The sequence below is a fragment of the Chiloscyllium punctatum genome, chromosome 3 (genome assembly GCF_047496795.1).
Source record: "Chiloscyllium punctatum isolate Juve2018m chromosome 3, sChiPun1.3, whole genome shotgun sequence".
NCBI classification, from domain to species: domain Eukaryota; kingdom Metazoa; phylum Chordata; class Chondrichthyes; order Orectolobiformes; family Hemiscylliidae; genus Chiloscyllium; species Chiloscyllium punctatum.
In genome coordinates this window covers 131,586,989-131,611,227 of record NC_092741.1, presented here as the reverse complement: position 1 = coordinate 131,611,227, position 24,239 = coordinate 131,586,989, and the positions used below count along the sequence as shown (strand labels likewise).

At 38.8% G+C, this 24,239-nt stretch overlaps 1 protein-coding gene across 10 annotated transcripts in view; it reads left to right on the top strand.

Annotated features, from left to right (window-relative positions):
• dlgap2a (discs, large (Drosophila) homolog-associated protein 2a) overlaps positions 1 to 24,239 on the top strand; it is a 961,527-nt gene that overhangs the window by 691,112 nt on the left and 246,176 nt on the right. For 2 of the 10 annotated variants that reach the window (XM_072560934.1, XM_072560925.1), the window contains exon 3: positions 7,642 to 7,688. The exons of the other annotated variants lie outside the window; for them this stretch is intronic. The gene's annotated coding sequence lies outside the window, so the exon portion shown is untranslated. The remainder of the gene's footprint in view (positions 1 to 7,641; positions 7,689 to 24,239) is intronic. 10 annotated transcript variants of the gene reach the window in all.

Here is a 24,239-nt window from a genome sequence, read left to right as displayed (position 1 = left end):
TACAGGGCTCTGGTGAGACCACACCTGGAGTATTGTGTGCAGTTCTGGTCTCCAAATTTGAGGAAAGACATTCTGGCTATTGAGGGAGTGCAGCGTAGGTTCACGAGGTCAATTCCTGGAATGGCGGGATTACCTTACACTGAAAGACTGAAGCGACTGGGCTTGTATACCCTTGAGTTTAGAAGACTGAGAGGGGATCTGATTGAGACATATAAGATTATGAAAGGATTGGACACTCTGGCAGCAGGAAACATATTTCCGCTGATGGGTGAGTGCCGAACCAGAGGACACAGCTTATAAATACGGGGTAGACCATTTAGGACAGAGATGAGGAGAAACTTCTTCACCCAGAGAGTGGTGGCTGTGTGGAATGCTCTGCCCCAGAGGGCAGTGGAGGCCCAGTCTCTGGATTCATTTAAGAAAGAGTTGGATAGAGGTCTCAAAGATAGTGGAATCAAGCGTTATGGAGATAAGGCAGGAAGAGGATACTGATTAAGAATGATCAGCCATGATCATATTGAATGGCGGTGCAGGCTCGAAGAGCTGAATGGCCTACTCCTGCACCTATTGTCTATTGTCTATTGTCTATTTAAATGAAACCTTTACTTGATTTGAATCCTCTTAGTCTAAACCCTCAGTTTTTTTTACTTTAACAAATAATAGGTACATTTTAATTACTCTCAATTTGATTGGGGATGTTTTTTTGCCACTCATTTTTGCTATAGATTTCCTTACGTTCATGAGCATTATTTGCTCCTGTTCAGGACTTTTGAAGGGAACAGTTAAAGGTTTTGTTAAAGGAAAATGAGGAGAGGATTCCATGTCTCACCTTAAAAGCTTATTTTTAACATTTCTTTCTTTTTGTCTTATGCCCTTTACATTTTGTATTTTTAAAGATTTTAAGTGGCCTTCATTTGCTAACCAGAACTCTTTCTCATTGCCCATTTGGTCTTAGGCAGCTCAGATCAGAAGCCAGAAGCCTGCACTCAGACTTCAATCACAGCACTGTTACTTTGTCCCAAATTATTTTCTTCTGGATTAAATAAGTAGAAATAAAATCTGTCATAGACCATATTGTACTAAACTGCTTATGAAGCAGACTTATTGTGCTCAAAGTCCCTGTCTCTATTCATCATTTTAAAGATCAGCAAAAAATGACAAAGATTAATTGGGGAGATGAAATTAAAGTTTGAGTGAAGCTAGCTCATAATATAAAAACAGATAATTAGAGTTTCTACAGGTATCTCAAACAGAAAAGAATAAGTAAAGTATCCCCTACAGAGTGAGAATGGTGAGTAAATCGTAAATACTATGGGAAATGATGAATGAAATTAATAAAATATTTTGTTCATGTTTTCACTATAGAGGATAGAAAAACATTCCAATTATAATGGTAAATTAGGAGGTGAAAGGGAGAAAAGAGCTACATTCTAGAATCCTAAATTTTTTGTCTAATTAGCTAATACATGCATTGGTATTAATTTTCTAAGTTCCCTTGAGTCAGAAAAGGTTTGAGCAAACTGAAAAACAGCAATTATAACCCTTCTATTCAAGAAGGAAGGGAGGTGGAAAACAGTAATCTAAAGGCCAGTGAGCTTGACATCTAACATGGAGAATCATTACATAGATTATAGCTGCACACTTAGAAAATCTCAAGATAACTGGGAAGAGTCAAGCCTGGTTTTGTTAAAAGAAAATCATTTTTAACCAAGTTATTGAAGTTCTTTAAAGGAGTAACATGAACTGTGGATAAAGATGAGCTTTTAGACATGATGTATTGTACTTTGATTTCCAGAAAGGTGCCACATCAAAGGTTTCTGTGGAAAATAAAAGTTAATTTATTATGGATAACAATGAGCATGGATAGAAGATTGACTGGCTAGTCAGAAACAGAATGAATGCATATATTGGTCTTTGATTGGCAGAATGTGATGAGGGAGTCCTGCACAGATCTGAGGTGGGGCGTCAACTTTTTACAATTTACATCAATGATTAGATGGGGAAAACAAAGGCATGGTGGCTGAATTAATGAACCATGTAAAATAAGTCAGAAAGTATGTTGTTAAAAAAAACAGAAGAAAGTTGAAAGTGGGTATTGAAGGTTGAGTGAATGGACAAAGAATCAGGCCGATATAATATTATGTGGGAAAGTATGAAGTTGTTCCCTTTGGCAGGAAAAGTAAAAACACTGAGTATGACTTAAATAGAGGATGATTACAGAATTCTGAAGTGCAGAAAGATTTGTGCGCTCTGTGCATGAGTAACAAAAAGTTGATGTGCAGTTACAGCTTGACTAATGCTGATAGAGAAAGACTATCGAGATGCTATCCTTTCTTAAAAGAGGAGTTGACAGAAATGAAGGATGCTAAGATTCAGTCATAAAGGACAATGAAACCCCATCTTAAATAATATGAGCATTTTAATATCCCTATTTAAGGAAGGCAGTAACTGGATCAGAGGTGGTTCAGCAAAGGTCTGTTGGATTAACTTATACATTGAGGATAGATTGGACAGGTTGATCCTGTTTCCACTGGAGTTTAGGAGAATGAAGGTTCACTTGAATGAAATTTTCAAACTCGGAATGATCTTGACAGAAGTGAACCTGGAAAAGACTTTTCTCTTGCAATTCAGTCCAGACCTCGGGGTCACTTTGTTTTAAAATTAGGGCTTGCCCTTTTAGGTCAGAGATGAGGAAAATTTCTTTTTTTCGTCATGGTATTGTACACCTTTGGAACTCTTTGTCTTGAAAGGTGCTGAAGGCAGGGACATTAAACATTTTTTTTATATAGCAGAAGTAGATATATTGTTGTTAGGTCAGGTAATCAAACGTAGATGGAAATGTGGAATTATCTTATTGAATGGAATAGCAGGATCAGGGAACTGATTGGCCTACTTATGCCCCCATTTCATATGTCTCATACCATGCTTGTCTCTTGCAGTAACTAAAACAATGCAACTTGAAGAAAGCTGATCGTACGTTTTGCAGGTTCTTCGGATTAAAGCATTGGATTTGCTTCAATTTTCTTAGAGTTATGTAGAATATTCAGCACAGAAAGTGGTCATTTACCTAACTAGTTTAGGCTGGTGTTTATGCTCCACAGGAGTCTCCTCCCATGCTATTTAAATCTGTCAGCATGCCCACTACTCTCTTCAATTTTAAGTAGTTATCTAGCTTCTTCTTAAATTCATCTTGCTATTTTTGTCAACTACTCTTATAGTCATACGTTCCACATTACAATCACTGATTGGAAAAACATTTCTTCTGAATTCCTTATTAGAATTCTTAGTGACAATCTTGCTGTTATGAGCTTTGGTTTAGACTCCTTCACAAGTAGAACAAAGTTTTTGATGCTTAATCTATCTAACCCTTGCATTAATGTAAAGACATCCTCAAGGTACATGAGCAGATTTTTCTCAGGCAAGCAGTTGTCATCATTGGATAAGTAGCCAGAGAAATAAATTTCAATGCCTGTAGCTTACTTGGTAATCTTTAAAAATGAAAGCAGAGATAATTGAGAATTATTGGATGTCTTTAGATAAATTATTGCTTTCAGTTAGATGTTGATCAGTTGTAAAAACTCTTCCAAACTACTTTAATTACTTAGTTACTTCTCTATTCATAAAGATAATTTAAATGCTAAATCTTCTGTGTATTGGAAGGCATTTTTTCTTTAATTACAAAGATTAGTTATTTAGCTAGGTACTCTCCTAAACCAGTTTTGGGGCCCAAATTCTCTACCCCTTTGATTACTGCAGCTCCAATGCAATCCAGCCTCTGACCTCCCTATCAATCTTCAATCTCTCAACTTCATTACACATTCAGAAGTGCTTTTTGACATCATAAACTGAAAAAACCAACAGAACATTGCAAGAATTTATATTGAACTTTGATGTAAAATATCTTCTCATTTTTTCACATTTCATTCTGTACTCCACTTGCCTCTTTCACTTCTTGTTTAAGCTGTCTGTTTAGGCAATATTTAAGTTAGTAGATGGTCCACAAGAATGAACTGTAATGAATATTGATGACATCCATTAGATAACACAAAACTATGGGCATTAATGTTGTAAGTATGTACCATGGTTATTTATTGTGTGTGCCAAAAAAAGGGACGGATATCAAACCTCTCTTCTTGATCCCTTTCTAGTCCTCATCCATGGGTTATATCCCAAGAAGACAATAGCCATAACATCAGGTCAGCTTTAAGCAATAATATCCAGCATTATGCCTCAATCAGAACCATTGATACGATTTCTAAAACTATCTTGTTGAATTGTCTGGTCTTCAGTGTATCGTGGATGAGTCACAACATATCAGTTTATTATGGCATATCCAGAAATATCCTGTTTCAACCCCTTTTGGAACATCAACATATTTTCCTTCTGTCTCATTTCCCAGATACACACAAATTTTATACTATAATATACCACCTTTGCATCCTCCTAAGATGTTCATTCTCTTCCTTTTTACCCTGCTTTTAAATTTCCCATCGTCTAATTTGCTCATGAGATACACCCAACATATAAATTATAGGTCCATTTGCACAAAAAAGTAACTTCATTTTCCATGTTGAAATATATTAAAGGAGGGTTATTACTCCAGAAAGCTGGCTGGAAAGAAAGCTGTCTTTTCTATTAACATTAATTAGATCTAAGAAAGGTCATTGAACTATGCAAAGTTTTCACAACCATTTAATTTGCACCCAAAATGTAATCATATCAATTAAGCATGATTATATTAGTCATGACTTAACCTCTCTCTACAAAGTGCTGCAGTATTACAAGCAAGTTTATATGAAGTGTTGTCACAAATTACTCTGTGGGCTGGGTGGCATTCTAGGTTAAGCATAACTGGATTTCTGCATAAACAGACTACACATATTTTTACAACTTGGAATTAGTTTAACTGTCCAAATCTAGATTTGGCATAACATGATTTCAGGATGCAACAATTGATGCTCCTCACTATACTTCTTAAAACGAGATATTGTATTCTTCTGCAAATGTTCTCAGACATTTTTACAGTGTTTCATATCGTGGAGTTGGGAATAATATATTAGCATGGATAGGGATTTGCTTAATAGAAAAGAAGCAGAGAGTAGGGATAAACAGGGAACTTTCAAGATAACAGACTATGACTGTTTGAGTGTCTCAAAGAGCAGTGCTGGGACTGCAGCTATTTACAATCTATATTAATGAATTAGGTGAAGAGTCCAGGAGCAACATATTGATGATACCAAGCTAGGTGGAAATGTAAGCTGTGAGGGAGACACAAGAAAGCTGTAAAGAGGAAAAGACACATTAAGTGAGAAGGCAACAAGGCAGTAGTTAGTATATAATGTAGTGAGGTCTGAGGTTTTGCACTTTGTCAGTGAAATAAAAAAAATTCTTAAAAAGTGTGAAGCTGGTAAATGTTCATGTTTGTGAAGATTTTTGGACACTCCTACAAGAAACGCAGAATTAAAATGCTGGGTACAGCAATCAGTTAGGAAAGCAAATGGCATATTGGCAATTATTGGGGTTTGGAATACAAAACAGAGAAGTTTTTGATGAGACCACACTCATGCACACTTAGCTTTTGTCTATCTTTATATACTTGAAAAACAGCAAAATATGCAGAAGCTGATAATCTGAAATAAAAACAGGAATTGCTGAAAAATCAAAGCAGGTCTGGCAGCATCTGTGAAGAAGGAAACAGTAATGTTTTGAGTCCACTATAACTCCTCTTCAGAAGTGGAATGTACCTGGGCGATGAAAAACAAATTAAATTTTAATATGTTCTCTGAACTTTAGAAGAATAAGAGGTGGTCTAATTGAATCAGCATATTCTGGATGAGTTTTGTATGGTAAACACTGAAAGGTTGTTTCTACTGTTTGGAGAATCAAAAATACACAAAGTCTCAAGATAAACAGCCAATAATTTGGAACTGAAATTTGACTTTTTATATTCAAAGGGTTAAGAATCTGGAATTCTATACCTCAGAAGATTGTAGATTCTTCAACATAGAATGTATTTAAGGCTGAGACATTTCGCTGTTCAATAGAGGACCAAAGGATCTGGGGAGTGGGGGTGGGTGTGAAATGAAGTTGAGGCTGAAGATCAGCTATGACTATATTGAATGGCAGAACAGGCTCAAGAAACTGTATGCCTAATCCGACTCCTATTTATTTATGTTCTTAGCAAAACTTACCAATGATTTGTCCCTTCTTTGATTAGGCAGTTTGACCTAAATTCAATCTGCCCGACTAAAGACTCCTCATTCTATTTTTTAAAAATAATAGTGCGATTTCAACACAGTGAGCCTGAATGGTTCTCAAGGTAGGCTTATATACTTTGTCATTTGACCGGAAACCAGGTAAATATCCACTGTTGGCTTCTCTGAAATTAACAATGCATCTGTTCTATTCTTCAGCTGTAAATTAAAGTTTTAACCCTTGTGCACACTCTTACATGCAGCATTTCCTATGGTAGTATGTGTAAACAAAGCAACTGGAAAAGTCAAAGAAAATATGACTGAGTTGTGTTGTTTATTTGTAAATTTCTCTCAGAATATATATTTTGCTGTGTTTTGATATTTCTACAAGAGATATAATCCCAAGTTCAGTAAAGAATTTCATGAAATTGTTTAACATTTTATGGGTCTGGTGTAATACTTGAATAGGAGCGTTTTAGCCTCTAATCCAACCTTTTGGCTCCTCCAGTTTGTTTAGGCTCTGTTTAAAAGATGAGTATTCCAAATAAATACTCTAAGCTGTAACCAGTGACACATTAGCAAGTACAGCCTGAAAAGTCACTGGTGCAGAGATGCTGTGTGTACTTGCATACTAATTAACTGACCTCTCAATAAAATAGGTCAGATATTTACATAGTTATCTGACATGTCTCTCGCACAGTGAACCAGGACCATAGTGTCAGTCAAAAGTACATTTGAATGAACATTGTTTGCTGATAACATTAAAAATAACTCAGATAGAATAATAGAACCATGCAACATAAAAAAAGGCCATTTGGCAAACTGTACCTGTACTAAACCCCTTAGCTCTTCAAAAGATGTGTTGTAAACCTTGTGTTTTGGCTCACTATTCAGGAGTGGTGGTTTGCATCATTTGGATTATTATTTTGAAACATTTGAAAATTATATGAAATATTATTAGCATGCAGGTCTGCCTCCACTACCCCCACGGTGAAGTAGTCATGGAGATGTGGCCAACAAAGGAAACATCATGTGTTGGCTTTTTCAGGTTGCGTGATGGACTGGAAATAGAGAACTGCCTAAAGAGGGAGTAATAATTTTTCCAAAAAGACAAATGTAGTTTTTATTTTCAAATTTGATTTGAGGCAACCACTAATCGAGAGATAGCCTTTTAAAATGGTGTCATGTGAAAATATAATTGGATAGTACTTCAGTTTTTTTAGAGGCCTTTGCAATATCAATTGCGCATTTTGAGCAGAATGTGGATGTTGCAGAATAGAGTATTTGGAATAATTGCTGTTGTGGAATATGATCGATTATGGTGGCCTAACTTTTCCATTGTTTTCTTCATTTTAACGCACTCCATCTAAGTATTAAACTGTACTGCTCCTTTGAGGTTCCTGGTATTTTTTTTCTGTGTTGTCCTGAATCTGTTCTGTTTCTGCAGGTAGTATTTCCTGTGCTGTTTCTGTTGCAGTACTGTTTTGATCTGTGGTAAGTTGGTTTAGTTCTTATTGTGTTATATTACTATCTGAAGTATTATTCTGATTCTTCTTGTGGTAATCTTTATGTTTATTCAGCATGAGGGAGGGTGTGTTGTTTTGTATTGTATGTGATTTAGTGGTGTTTTGTCACTTTGTATGTTGCTGTTGCTGAATTGTAGATTATTTATTTGCTTTCATGCTATTCTGGTACCCTTTTTAAATTTAACTTAGGGACAGATGAAAGCCAAATTGTCTGTTACATAAGCTCCTGCCTGCACAGTGACTGCAGTGATATGTGCAGAGTGAGAAATATTCTAGATACAATATTAATTGCTTGGATTTACTATGAATACGAATTGTATAACTGTTATGGGTTGTAATCGATAAATTTTATAATTAGAGTTTGGTGACCTGGAAGAAAATACAAACAGCAAAAAGTTTTAGAACAGGACTTCAGTGGGAATCTAAATTCAGTGAACAGGGATCAATTAGTGCTAAGTAATTTAAACCAAGAGGCAAGAGTAGGTGAGTAAATTTATAAATAATCAATTAGATGAATGGAATAAATTGATTAAGTAGAGGATACAAAAGGTATAAGAATTGTATTAAATAAAAATATAATAGGCATAAATAGTAATTATTCAAAGCTAAACCAGATATATTGCATAAAGAACATTTTAAAAAGTAATTTCATATATAAATATATATTTATATAAAGTATAAGTATGTAGATTGTTCAGTAATGTGATGGAACAACTGAGACCCGTTGTTTGCAATTAGTGGGATGTGTGGAGACTCCAGAAACTTCATGTGTCTTCAATAGGCACTGTCTAGGCAAAGCGATTTATCAACAAATAAATAGGAAAAAGATAGTCAAAGGAAGGATGGGGTTGAATAGGGTTCAAAAATAAAGCTTTGTGGAGTTCAGAGCATGGCAGAAGTCATTGATGAGTTCTTTGCATCTGAAGAAGAGGATGCTGCCAGTGCCACAATAAAGGAGGGAGTAGTGGAGAAATTGGATGGGATAAAACTAAAGACAAATTCCATCAATTTTGGCACTGAGTAGAAAAATTATCCTGTCTGGATGGAATGCATCTTAGATTGCTGAGGTATGTAAGGCTGGAAGCTTGGCCAGAATATTTCAATCTATTGGAGAATCGTAATTACTGCCCTGTTCAATAAATGGAAGAGAAATCCACTCAACAACTATAGGCCAATAAGCCTAAAGTCAGTTGTGGTGAAAATGTCTGATTACGCTCTAGGACAAAATTAATTGCCACTTGCAAAGTTATGGATTAATAGATCAAAACCAGTATGGATTTGTGAAGGACAGGTTATGTTTGACTAGCTTAATTAAGTTCTTTGATGTAGTGGAGGAGGGGATTTATGATGCTGATATGGTTAATATTGGTTAATGTGGATTTTTAAAGGCATTTGGTAAAATTCCACATAGCAGATCTGTTAAGTAATGACATACAGATACATAGATCACACATGCACTTATATCAGAAGCGAGTTTGGGGTAAACTTAACATTGTCAAATTTCAAAAAGGAAAGCATAGAATTAAAGCGACAGTGGTAGCATGAAAATTGCATGAAGATTATAAAGCAGAAGGTATGATAACCTGACATTTTTTGAACTAGAAAAAGTGTATAATATAAAAAAAACATTGCTGAAAATATTCATTGGGTCAGGTCTGTGGAGAAAGAAACAGAGTTTATATTTCAGGTCAATGACCTTCAATCAGAAACCTTTTCGATGATGGAGGTTTGGTGTTTGGATTGCTGTTCTTTGAAGTTTCAGCTCATTGATGTACATGACAATTTTTTCAGATGGCACATACTCAGAAATGTATTACAATGTGAGGTGAATAGTAACAGATTTCAGAAGAAATTAAACAGATTTATAAAATTGGGAGACTTTATGGCAGATGAAATTTAACACAAGAAACTATGAAATAATTAATTTGGTAGGAAGAATGAGAAGAGGCAAAATAATATGTGGTGCACCTTTAATGGGGATACTAGAATGGAGAGATGGAAGGATATAGATCCACATGCCTTTGTAGACGGTAGGACTCATTGAGAAAGCTATTTAGAATGACAAACCATTCAGTTAATGAAGAAAATCAGAGGATTAAAAGTTGAGCTCTGCAGTACTCATTTTTGTTTGGATGCTCAGAGGAATATTAAACTACAAAAATAGCATGCATAAAACATGTATACATTTGTGATAGGATATGTTCCAAACATCACATTTGCATGGAGTATGCACTAAATAGCTGCCAGAAGAATGCAGAGAAGGTAGATCATTATGTTAAGACACAGGTGTGCTGTTAAACGTCCTTTCACTCAATCCCTCATACGGATTTCCAGTGGCAAGGTACCCAATTGCAGCTCCTGGTTGTTTAAAGGTCCACAAGTCCCATCTCTTCAAAGAAGTAATCTCTTCTCAACAATATTCTGCTTATTAGTTAACCCAAAAAGAAACCTTTCTTTTCTGTGTTTGACAAAGCAGCCGCTGCTGTTTTTAATCTCACTCTTCAGGTCTATCTGATGAAATTTTAATGATGAACTCTGTTTAAACTGAATAGATAGATGTTGTTTTAATCTTCACCAGATAAGTCTGTCAATCCAATCAGTGCAGTAGATAATTTTATTTTAATCTTTTGCTAACAGCTGGAACATGTTTGGTTTAAAGTTTAAACAGTAGAAAATTTAAAAATCTTCAGTTTATGTGCTTTATACAGATCTTATCCACTCTTTAAGTGTATTTACATATACTCCATCAATTCATGACTCTAACATTGTGGATTAAGGTCCACCAAACGGCTGAAATATGGTCTCTTTGAACTCAGCATTAAACTCACATAGCCTTGCTAGGTTTGAATGTCCTCCTATGTGAATCACATCCCAACTCCTTCCCCTGCTGGGAAATTATCAGAACTGTCAGAAATTGGAGGTGAGATCTCCACATCAGGTTCTGCTCACCATTCCACTAGCGAGGCAGTGATGGCCTTGTGGTGTTGTAGCTAGACTATTAATCCATGAGACCCAGATAATGTTCTAGCGACCTGGGTTCAAATCCCACCACAGAAGATAATGGAATTTAAATTCAATATAGAATCTGGTCATTATAGAGTCCCTACAGTGTGAAAACCGGCCATTTGGCTCATCAAGTCCACACAGCCCCTCCAAAGAGTGTGTCATCCAGAACTACCCCCTGCCCTATCCTTTTAACCCTGCATTTCCCATGGCTAATGTACTTAGCCTGCACATCCCTAGACACAATGGTCAATTTAACATGGCAAATCCACTTAACCTGCACATCTTTGGACTGTGGGAGGAAACTAGAGCACTCAGAGGAAACCCAATCAGACACGGGGAGAATGTGCAAACTGCACGCAGACAGTCACCCGCAGGTGGAATTGAACCCAGGTCCCTGGTGCTGTGAGACAGTAATGCTAACCACTGAACCACTGTGCTACCTCTGATGATGGCCACAAGTCCATTGTCAATTTTCAGGAACAACCTATCTGGGTCACTCGTGTCCTTTGGGGAGGAAACTGTCATCCTTACTTGGTTTGTCCTCCAAATGTCTCCAGACCCACAGCAATGTGGTTGATTCTCAACTGTCCTCTGGGCAATTAGGGATGGGTAATAAATGCCTAGCCATCTCTAGCCAGCGACACCCTCATCCCGTGAATGATTTTTATTTTAAATTAAACAATTGTAGAATCTGTGTTCAGGTTACGGAAACTGACACTTTCAAGTTTCTATGAGTCTCAAACTGAACTTCTGTCCCCATGGCAACCAAATCACATTGGCCTGTTTCTGTGTGTAATTCATCATTACAGCTATTCCCCAAATTAAGACATTTAGCTTTTTGTTATATTTGTAAAAACATATAGCTTAAGCATGACTGTCTCACATTCATAATAGGAGCAACATTCTGGCACAATGGAAGATGCAAAGTTTAAAAATAGTGCACACGACATTCCAGTGACTTCTACAGTTTGCGGAAAAACCCCAAACATGGGTATGTTGTGCATGTTCAGGACGTGTAAAAAGTGATTAAATCATGAAGTTAAATCAACATTCTGGCTGATTTGATGGATGTTATTGAAATTCTGACTGTGGTAGTCCACTGAACACCTGTGCTAATCACACACTACTTAACGTGCATTCAGCTATGTGGTGCTATTTAATTAGTGCTATTTAAAGGGTCAGGCATCCCAACTTGCAAGTATGACACATGACTTCTGCTGTAGCAGTGTTTTTGACAGCACTGTGTCTTGATTTGGTGATTTGTTAGTGAGTTATTGCATGCATTCAGGGAGAACAGTGCATTTTATTTTTGCTTGTCCACACTAGGTTATCAAGGGGTATGGTTGGGATTTGTAAGTTGCAGTTGTGGGAAATAGATCCCACTCACTTCAATAATTTCAGTCCGAGACAAGATCTGAAGCAACTGTATCGTTTATAATACGCTTGTAAGCGTGGTGCCTAAAATAGACATGCAGAGTTTAGCAAGTACATATCTTATATAGGATTTGTTTCTCTTTCCCTCCTCCCACCACCCTAAATCCGGCACACATTACTATTGTTTATCTCTTGCCTTATCCGGCCTTGTGCATAACAAAGTACAAGTTTTACTTGGCCATTTCACCACATCCTGCTGTGGTCCATTGTTAGGTATATCCTCCTTCACTACATCTGTTTCCTTTACTTGTAACATTTCCTCCCATTCTTCATCCATATTGAGCCTTTTGATCTTTTAATTGTGGTCTGTTTTTGTTTTTGTAGAAGCGGGAAACAGATGCTTAACTATTGTTTGTACAATCATATCTAGCTTAACCTACACCCCCTCCCCTCACAGCACCTTATCTATTTGTCTGTAACATCTACCATTGTTTGCAGGCACATTTCATTCTTGTATGCACGTTTTAGTTAATACAAAAACAATTGTATATTTCCTTCACATAGTTTTCATTCTTGTTGACTCAGCTCTTGGTTGAAAGAATTATACACTGGTGTGAGTTCATTTACCTTGCATAAGTAATTATGATTGCAGAAGTAACATTGCTTTACCTATATCCCACACAGTGTTTCTGAATCTGCAACATAACTGAGAAAGGGAACAGTGACAGGTGCTGGGTGAGTGATGGGTGAATCAGACAGCCAGCAGTCTAGAGCCTTGACAGGAGAAACTAGTGTTCCTCCAGCTGAAAAAAAATGAGGAACTCTCGGAATAAAGTGTTGATTAAAGAGAGGGCAGTAGGGCACTCCAGTGAGGGGGACAACCCTCCTGTTAGGGTTATTGGAGCTGTGAGTGTGGCATGTTCCCTACTTCTTCTTTTACAGCTATACATCAGAGAAATAGAAGCCTCACTCAAAATATTGTTTCAGTGCAAACCATTCAGCATTCTGGCTCAGCCATAGACTTTACCGCAGTATTTCTGAGTTCAAGAGGGTCTCATCAACTACAATACAATCTCCTCGCTGCAGTTTTAGAAGCCTTACCTGGCCTTGAAAACATTAGGTAGCATTTATTTTGGTACAGAACGTATGAATCATGAATACTCCCACGGAAGCAGTATCCATTTGTGTAGTCTTGATTTGGGAGTGGGGGTAGAATGTTACATTCTATCAACATATATAGGGAACAGAAAGAATAAGTTTGAATTGAATGAGAAATTGTTGTGCATATATAATCTGCCCCCACATGCTCACTTGACTTTTCTGAATTACAGCATTGCAACATTGTTGAACTCAACGCGTTGTGAATTTCAGGGTACGATAGCTTGAGTGCAGCAGTTGAAATGCACTATTGGCTAACAGCTACCTGTGCAGCCTGTCATGTATGAATCGGCTCACATAGTCTCTGTTATGGATAGGTTGCCATTTGCTGGCCTTGCGGCTCATCTGAGGCATAATAGTGAAAAGTATTATTCGCATTTAATCAAAGCTTTTGTTTCTTCTCTGCCCTCTAGTGCTTTAGGAAATATTCATATTTGCCACAAAAATCCATGGGCCAGTAATCCCTGCAATGTTGGCCTCAGGGAAATTTCTATGGTCAAAGGGAAATCAATGGAGCAGGTACCTGTGGAGTTAGGGGGCATCCAGAATTCCTGAAATATGAAAGAATCCAGACAGTCTACTTCTATTCACTCCAAAAACAACATAGATCTCCCTTAGGTCCTAGAGAATGTTGCTGAATAGAGAGCTTAGAGTACAGGTTCATAGCTCCTTGAAAGTAGAGTTGCAGGTAGATAGGATAGTGAAGAAGGCATTTGATATGCTTTCCTTTATTGGTCAGAGTGTTGAGTATAGGAGTTGGGAGGACATATTGCGGCTATACAGGACATTGGTTAGGCCATTTTTGGAATATTGCATGTAATTCTGGTCTCCTTCCTATTGGAAGGATGTTGTGAAACTTGAAAGGGTTCAGAAAAGATTTACAAGGATGTTGCCAGGATTGGAAGATTTGAGCTATAGGGAGAGGTTGAATAGGCTAGTGCTGTTTTCCTAGAGTGTCAGAGGCTGAGGGGTGACCTTATAGAGGTTTATAAAATTGTGAGATGCATGGTGAGGGTAAATAGACAAGGCCTTTTCCCTGGGGTGGGGGAGTCCAGAACTGACGGGTTTAGGGTGAGAGGGGAAAGATATAAAAGAGACCTAAGGGGCAACTTTTTCACGCAGAGGGTGGTGTGTGTATAGAATGAGCTGCTAGAGGAAGTCGTGGAAGCTGGTACAATTGCAGCATTTAAAAGGCATCGGTTGGGTATATGAATAGGAAGGGTTTGGAGGGATATGGGTGAAGTGCTGGCAAATGGGACTAGATCAGGTTAGGATATCTGGTCAGCATGGATAAGTTGGACTGAAGGGTCTGTTTCTGTGCTGTACATCTTTATGACTCTATGACTAAAGGTCCTTGGTGTCCTTGAACTCAATAGCCCAGTGCCCTCCATTTGAAGGGAGGACATATTGCGGCTATACAGGACATTGGTTTGGAGGGAGGTTGCTCACACAAGGAAACTGTGACAGTCAGTATACTGCATCAACTAGGTCTTACCTAGTTTCTGGTCACTCTAGCATACATTTGCTTTAGTTAGAATGGGTCATTGCTGGGCCACCTGCAGGTTTTCAAGCTTTGATCCATTCCAGAGATAAAATTGGAACATTTTAGATGAGGAACAGCAGACACAATGGAGAACTAATCATGGCAAATGCAAGACAGCATCAATAATAAGTAAAACCTAGCACCAAGGCCAAAATTGGCATCAATGAGAAATAGTCATTAAAATAGCACTGCAAATTGCACCCGATCATTTTTCTTTCTCCATATATGACCATTAGGAAGAAGCCACTGGCTAAAGTTATTTTTTTCCCCCAAATCTTCATTTTAATGTCAACCTCTACAGGCACTTAATCCTAAATAGCAGAAATAAAGCTTGGTAAATGCTCCTTATAAGAAATAAGCAAAGATTTAAAAAGAACAGGATGGAATAATGCAATGTTTATGCAATGAATATTTCTGGAATCAGAGTGAACAATGTTTTCGTGAACCCAGATGGGACTGAAGGAACAAGTATAAACCAATGCCATTAATTATTAAAAATACTAATGGAATTTTGGGTTGAGGTATCGTTTACAGGTCAATACAATTACTTAGTACAAGTTAAGCAGCAGGAGGCTGATTTTCAAGTCTATTGCACTGACTATGCAGCTATTCTTTAGGTAGGTAAAAACAATGACTGCAGATGCTGGAAACCAGATTCTGGATTAGTGGTACTGGAAGAGCACAGCAGTTCAGGCAGCATCCAAGGAGCTTTGAAATCAACGTTTCTGGCAAAAGCCTATCATCAGGAATAAAGGCAGTGAGCCTGAAGCGTGGAGAGATAAGCTAGAGGAGGGTGGGGGTGGGGAGAAAGTAGCATAGAGTCTTGTAGAGAGAGGAGGAAAACTTCTTCAAGGCAGGCATCATTGCAAGAGGATTCGCAGTAGGTTTTCCTCCTCTCTCTACAAGACAATATGCTACTTTCTCCCCACCCCCACCCTCCTCTAGCTTATCTCTCCACACTTCAGGCTCACTGCCTTTATTCCTGATGAAGGGCTTTTGCCCGAAATGTCAATTTCGAAGCTCCTTGGTTGGTGCCTGAACTGCTGTGCTCTTCCAGCACCACTAATCCAGAAGCTATTCATTAGGTGCTATTGCTTGGAAGAAATATGGTGGGAATCAGTTATAAGTGAATGTGATAGACCTAAGGGTGGGTGCAGAACATCAAAAAATTCAAATCAGGTGGGAGTTGCGTCATCAAGTCTCTCAGTATTATTACCCAGTACAGTACCAGATGGCAGTCTGTTAACACAGTGCAATCCAGATTGAACACGCTGATGATAAATGTTTTATTGTTGTAATGATACAAAAAGAAAAATTACTGCAGTAACCAGATGATTACTTTCAGCTATAGTTTCATAAATAGCAGTACCGTACTTGGGTGGCCTCTCCAGTTTCAATATATCATTAGAGAGGCCTCTATACAATATATTGCACTGCAATACCATAATTTCAATAACTTAAAGGTAAACCTTTATGAAAAATTACAGCATGAGGAGACCAAGACTAAGAACTTTCCATTATGGTTGTAATAACTTGTAAGCTCAGCACTAAATATGCCTGGCAATATAATGTGACAAGTAATGTAGTCTGCACAGTAGAAACCATTGAACTCCCAGCTGTGATACACATTTTCAAATTTAACTTTTAACTCATATTTGCAAACTACGTTTCCCCAGAGGAAAATATTCAACACAGTCGTTTTTTAAGACAAGGAGTGAAACTGCCCTGCGACAATTACCTTCAGTGAAACACTTCTCTTCAGTTAGACATCGAACACCTTCAATGATTCTTCAAATATATTTGTGAAAAGTCTGCAGGGTTATTGCATTTTTCATGGAGGCTTTGAGTACATCCTTGAATCACTTTCTCTGCCTTCCTGCTAACCGCTTGGTGTAATGAAGTTCGGGGTAGAGAGCTTTTTCTGAAGATTTGTGTTAGGAATATGAGGATGTGGCCTACTCAGTGCAGCTGATTCACAACCATTCCCATTGTAAGTCGATGGGGAGTGACTTGAAAGGCTCTCAAATTGAGCTGAGTTTTAGTTTCGGGTCATAACTTCCAACCAGCCTGATGGGAGCATCCTCCACCTGCCTTTGATAATATCATTAATATCAGAGGGAACAGTGCAAAGATCTTCCATGGGTCCTGGTGATCCAGCAGGCTCTAAGAGGGATTGGGAGAATCCAGGTCAGGTATGAGTGGTGCGACCAGATATAACTGTCCACCTGTTGGAGGAGTCAGTGATCTAGGCTCAGGATTGTAACCAGGAGTATTAATGATTGGCAACTTTTCTTTCATAAGAGTGGATGTTCCATGGCACTGACCATTGAAAATGGTGGCAAAGATAACTCTGGGAACAGATGGTCACAGGAAATGTAACCTCAACAAACATGGGTACCAGACCAGGGTATTCAGAATACGATACAATTCCAGCCAATATATCCCACAATGATTTCTGTACAGTAAGTCGTCCCCACCAATCCCCTAACTACCACCACTGTCAAGCCCATTTTTGATGCATATTCTCAATTTATTTCTAAATATTTAACTGGGTGGGAGAACAGTACCCACCCTGGGAAGTCCACCTACTTATCGTTTGGAACAGTTAAATTGTTTAGCTACATCCAAAGCAGAACCAATCAAAATAAACATCTAGTTAAATGGTCACCCAGTTCTAATGGAAGTCAAAACTGGTACGACTGTTTCAGTGATCGCTGAACCAATCTAACAAAATTCACTCTAGACTTCAACCCTTAAGTTTGTGAATCTATGGAATTCTTTACCAAAGCAGGCTCTAGAGGCTGTGTCATTAAGTATATTCAAGATGGAGATAGACAGATTTCTAAACATTAAAGGAGTCAATGATTATGGGAAAAATGCAGGAATGTGGAATTAAAGATTATCAGATCAATCATTGAGTGGTGGAGCAAAACTGATGGGCTGAATGGCTGAATAGTCCTATAGTGTTATGGAAGCCAGGTAACAGAGTATATTAAAAAAAAGTAGTTGATAAGTTTTAGATATTAAAGACTTCAATAGATATGGAGAGAAAACAAAAAAGTGGCATTGAGATAGAGAATCAGCTATGATCATATTGAATGGTGGAGCAGGCTCAAGAAGTCGTATAGCCTACTCCTGTTCCTAGTTTCTATGTCTATTTGCCTCCTCTATAATATGGACTGACCTATCTTATAAAGGTCAGTGAGCTCCATTTTTTTTCCAAGGCTCCAACAAATGTTAGGTAAAAACAATGACTGCAGATGCTGAAAACCAAATACTGGATTAGTGGTGCTGGAAGAGCACAGCAGTACAGGCAGCATCCAACGAGCAGCGAAATCGACGTTTCGGGCAAAAGCCCTTCATCAGGAATAAAGGCAGTGAGCCTGAAGCGTGGAGAGATAAGCTAGAGGAGGGTGGGGGTGGGGAGAAAGTAGCATAGAGTACAATGGGTGAGTGGGGGGGGAGATGAAGGTGATAGGTCAAGGAGGAGAGGATGGAGTGGATAGGTGGAAAAGAAGATAGGCAGGTCGGACAAGTCCGGACAAGTCAAGGAGACAGTTACTGAGCTGGAAGTTTGAAAATAGGATGAGGTAGGGGAAGGGGAAATGAGGAAGCTGTTGAAGTCCACATTGATGCCCTGGGGTTGATGTCCCCAACAGTACCCTTCCACTGACACTCTAATTCGTTTGGCCGAACTGGTCCTCACCCTTAACAATTTCTCCTTTGAATCCTCCCACTTCCTCCAGACCAAAGGCGTAGCCATGGGCACACGTATGGGCCCCAGCTATGCCTGTCTCTTTGTTGGCTATGTAGAACAGTTGATCTTCCGTAATTACACTGGCACCACTCCCCACCTCTTCCTCCGCTACATTAAAACCGCTTCGGAACACTTCAACCCCAGGGCATCAATGTGGACTTCAACAGCTTCCTCATTTCCCCTTCCCCCACCTCATCCTAGTTACAAACTTCCAGCTCAGTAACTGTCTCCTTGACTTGTCCGGACTTGTCCGACCTGCCTATCTTCTTTTCCACCTATCCAATCCACCCTCTCCTCCTTGACCTATCACCTTCATCTCCTCCCCCACTCACCCATTGTACTCTATGCTACTGTCTCCCCACCCCCACCCTCCTCTAGCTTATCTCTCCACGCTTCAGGCTCACTGCCTTTATTCCTGATGAAGGGCTTTTGCCCGAAACGTCGATTTCGCTGCTCGTTGGATGCTGCCTGAACTGCTCTGCTCTTCTAGCACCACTAATCCAACAAATGTTAGTTAATCTATTATAATCACGTTACACAACAGCAAAAATCCATTTCTCATCAGAAATTTGGCTGTTTTCAGCATTTACTGGAAAGATTGTTATCAAATTATACAACATGGATAAAGCAAGACAATGCTTATGTCCATTTTTAATATGCAGCAAACACAGTGATGTATATACTTTTTTTTAACATGTATGTCCCAAATAACCTGTAAAGTCAGTGGAGTCTGAATAAAGACTCAAATTCTTCATGCTCATTATTTCATCTTTAAGCTGGAGACTGTAAAAGGAAATGGCACAAACTGTTAGTCATGAATAAAATATAAAACTGCTGAAGTAGTGATTCATTGCTAATCTAAAGGGAAGTATTGAATCTATTATTCAATGACTGCTATGACTTTGCATTTTACCAAACCTCAGCTTCCTACCTGGGCTTTCCCCCTGCAGTGCTACAACATAATCACTGGGTTTTGTGCTGCAAGGTAAGGAGTGCAGTTTTGTGAATAATCCATAATTAGACTTTTCATTAGTTCAGGCCAATGTCTCAATAATCACTCGCACCATAATGTCACAATATTTATATCCATTTTGCTCTTTGTCTTACAAAAGAGCTTATTTGGGACATACTTTCTTATCTGTATTATTTGCAATAAAACTGTACATTTGGACCTCATAAATGAGTCTATTATTTTGTTTCGTGGAATATAAGGAGAAAATCTTCCTCCATTAGCTCCATTTATGGGAAAATTGGAAACAAAGAGTTGAATCCAAACTGGATCTCAGATCTCATGTAAAATAATTGGCAACATGGACCTTGAGTTATCCAGCAATAATATAATCAGCACAGCATACTTGTTGGGGCCTGTAAAGGAAAAGAAGAGGCCACTATACTGGAAGTGACCTTTGGCTGAAGAAGGTGAGTGAACTACTTAGCAATAGTGATAAAAGCATAGGGAAGAACAGCAGTTCAAATGCAGAAGTCCGATAAGCTGATTCTAACTGGTGAGCAAGCATATGAGTATTATTGTGTAAAGTAATGGTTCTGTTCATGTTCCTTCAATTTCACCCAATCCATTGATAATATATAACTTGGTTGCAGAAGACAGGAAACCCCAGAAGCAGGGTAGCTGACTTCTTGATTATCAAAAAATAGTGTCAACCCTGTAATCAACAATAAAGAAATAGATTTATAAAGCTTAAACTAGGAGAAAGTGAGGACTGCAGATGCTGGAGATCAGAGCTGAAAAATGTGTTGCTGGAAAAGCGCAGCAGGTCAGGCAAAATCCAAGGAGCAGGAGAATCAACGTTTCGGGCATAAGCCCTTCTTCAGGAATGAGGAGGGTGTGCCAAGCAGGCTAAGATAAAAGGTAGGGAGGAGGGACTTGGGGGAGGGGCATTGGGAATGTAATAGGTGGAAAGAGGTTGTGGTGAGGGTGATAGGCCAGAGAGGGGGTGGGGGCAGAGAGGTCGGGAAGAAGATTGCAGGTCAAGAAGGCGGTGCTGAGTCTGAGGGTTGGGACTGAGATAAGGTGGGGGAGGGGAAATGAGGAAGCTGGAGAAATCTGCATTCATCCCTTGTAGTTGGAGGCTTCCTAGGCGGAAGATGAGGCCTTCTTCCTCCAGGCGTCGTGTTGCCATGGTCTAGCGATGGAGAAGGCCAAGAACCTACATGTCCTTGGCGGAGTGAGAGGGGGAGTTAAAATGTTCAGCCACAGGGCGGTTGGCACCCCCCACCAACCCAACCTCCACTCCTGGCACCTTCCCCTGCAACCACAAGAAATGCAAAACTTGTGCCCTCACTTCCCTCCAAGGCCCCAAGAGATCCTTCCATATCCATCACAAATTCACCTGCACCTCCACACACATCATTTACTGCATGTGCTGCACCTGATGTGGACTCCTCTACATTGGGGAGACAGGCCACCGACTTGCAGAACCTGTCAGAGAACATCTCTGGGATACCCGCACCAACCAACCCAACAAGTCACATGCTATGTAGGGTCCATGTAGTTTTCTTTTTAACTATTCACAGGATGTGGACGTCGCTGGCTAGGCTAGCATTTTATTGTTCATCCCTAATTTTCCAGAGGGCAGGTTTAAGACTCAACCACATTACTGCAGGTCTGGAGTCACATGTAGGCCAGACTGGGTAAGGGTGGCAACTTCCTTCCCTAAAAGACATTAGTGAAAAAGAACAGTTTTTCTGACAAATGACAATTGCTTCATAGTCACTACTAGGCTCTTACTTGCAGATTTTTTTTATTGAAATCAAATTCCATTATCTGCCATGGCAGGATTTGAACCCAGGTCCCCAGGATATTATCTGGGTCTCTGGATAAATTGGTCTAGTGATGATATTATTTAGCCATCATCTCCTCAAAATAAAATTCTCACAGACTGAGGGATTGCTTTCAATTAAAAGTGAAAACATTTGAAGGAGTCTATCTATTCTTGTTGAAAAAGATGGGATAAGATGAGATCTACAGAAAATGAAGACTGTTTCCAATTCTGAAATTGGTTCAGGAAGTGCAGAGATTTTCAGGCTTAGTAAACATTTGGTAAAATTTATGTCTCATATCCCAATGATAACTGAATCCTAGAAGCAATTCTCCAAGAAGATGCAAGGATTGTGCTATGACTTGCAGCAGGAGGCTACTTTTGAAAAGGTCGAGGTCATAGATGCCCTAACTCATTACACTTCATCCTTTCCAACAAACTGTGGATGCTTCCGCTATGGATACACAATCAGTGCGCTTTCTGGAATAATCAAATGGATGTCGATTTTTTTTTGTGCTTCCAGAGCATTGTCAGACATGCAAAAGCAATTATACAGAAGGAAGCTACCTCAGTCTTATGCACACATTAGAGAAAGGGCAGATCATATACCATTGAGCTCTCTATTAGATACCAAGTCTGCCTTATGAGGTTTGCCAGTAAGATACATATGTGCAGGGAAAGTATCAATTGGCCAAGAAAGTTATTGAAAATAAGTTATTTCAGCTTTGTTTTGGCAAGGTATCCTAGCCAAGATATGTCAGGGACACTTGGGAATATATCAATTATACAGTCAGTGCCTGCACATAAGTGTGGAGACCAAGGATCTTAAAAGAGATTGAGGATCTCTTAGCTGGATGTGAAACTTGTGCTATTAGTAGGCTGAACAATGAAAGGCACAGATTTTCATTACTTTCTCTTCCAGATCATGGTAATATGTGAAACAGAGCTATTTATGTTCAATGGACAGTCTTAACAAACTGTCATTGACTGTTTTCCTTGGTGAAAATGTGGTATACCACCACCACATAGACAGTTGTCAAAGTCTTGCATGTAATGTTCACTCCAATTGGGAGACCTGATGTGGTTATGTCAGATAATGGACCACAGTTTATTAATGAGTTTATCAGCCAATTTACAGTCTATTTTGGCTTTGATCATGTAACCAGCTCACTGGGTCACCTACAGTCAAATGTAGAAGCTGAGCATACAGTCCAGAAAGTTAAGTCCCTTTTGAAGAAAAATTTGAACTTGTATACATGTTTGTTTATTACCTGGTCCACCCCAGTCCAGTGTGGTGTATCACCATCAGAACTGCTGATAATTCAAGACTGAACTCCCCATCCTTCCAAACAGTTTGAGTCCAGAGCTGAGTGCATTGGACTATAAAGATGTGAAAAGGAACATTCTTATTTGGGGAAACAGTTTATTCATTATACTGGATGTCACAGCGCAAGATGATTGTCACACTTGTGCAAGATGTTGAGAGGCATAATAGCCAGATGGTGGAAATGACTATCATGAGGGGGCTTAATTTTAAGGTAATTGGGGGAAGGTTTAGGGGAGATGTCAGAGGTAGGTTCTTTACTCAGAGAGTGGTGGGTGCATGGAATGCACTGCCAGCAGTGGTAGTAGAGTCAGATATATTAAGGACATTTAAGCAACTCTTGGATAAGCACGTAGAAGTTACTACAATGAAGGATATGTAGGTGAGTCTGATCTTAGACTAGGATTACAGACTGGCAAAACATCGAGGCCAAAGAGCCTGTACTGTGCTGTAAGGTCCTATGTTCTATGTTTTGAGCCAACACAATGAATATGGATAAAGGACCTCACTAGGAATGGTATAGTTGTGCAAGAGTCAGCTGATCAACATACTCACATAATGTCTGGTCAGCTGAGGGTCTGAATGGAGGAGCTGCAGGAGCTTTGTCGCTTTGCAAAACAAATATCCAGTATTGCTTGACTGAGGTGAACTCAGTGGAGAACCTAATGGTGGAATTGGTTCATAGAGAAATTAAAGTTAAGATCAGTATCAAGATTAACAGTTCTCATGCAAAATCAGTAGATGAATTTTCCAAGTCCAAAGGGAACACTTTCAAGAAGAATTGTAAAATGTTCAGATCACCTGAACTTATGAAGTCAGAGACTTGGGGGATGATGAGGCTTTAGTAAATGTAACGTAAATAGTTTTATACATGTGTGTACAATGGGATAATTATGTCAGAAAAAAACCTTGGGAAGAGAGTTAAGATAATGGTTCTGAAGGAGTTGATGTTCAATTTGCATTTGTTCTATCCATTCTGTTGATGCCACACACAGTCGGTGGGTGAAGTCAACAGGTTTCCACCTCAGCTTACAGAGGGAGCAGATGTATCTATCGTATTTGTGAAGTAAGGAAATTCTCGTTAAAATAATTCAAACAGTTTATTCATTTCGTATTTTACGTCTAAAGTTAGGTGACTGCTACTTTCAAATTTTATTTTAAAAGAATGCAGTATCCTTATCAATACATTCAGTGAACATTTATATACAAGTGATGATGTAGTACATGTGAATATTTCAGAAAGGCCTGTGCAAATATCACATTAGGAATAGCTAGCCTAAAGAGAGAAGTTGCCTCACACGTATATTTTCAGAATTTTCAACCACATTGACCCTGCTTCTTAAATGAAGTTCTTTAAAATGATGTTTTCACCCTATTACAAGGAGCTTCAATATCTTTGGGCTATGTTATGCTCACAAGTTGGAATTAATCAACTTCACGATATTTTTATTGTAGTGCTGCTGTGAACAACATATCAACCGATCAGGAAACATTCTGTGTTAAATATATTCTGTATAGTGCTTTGCTCTGCATGGTTAAATTATGATGGCAAGTTGCATAAACCTGAATTATTATTA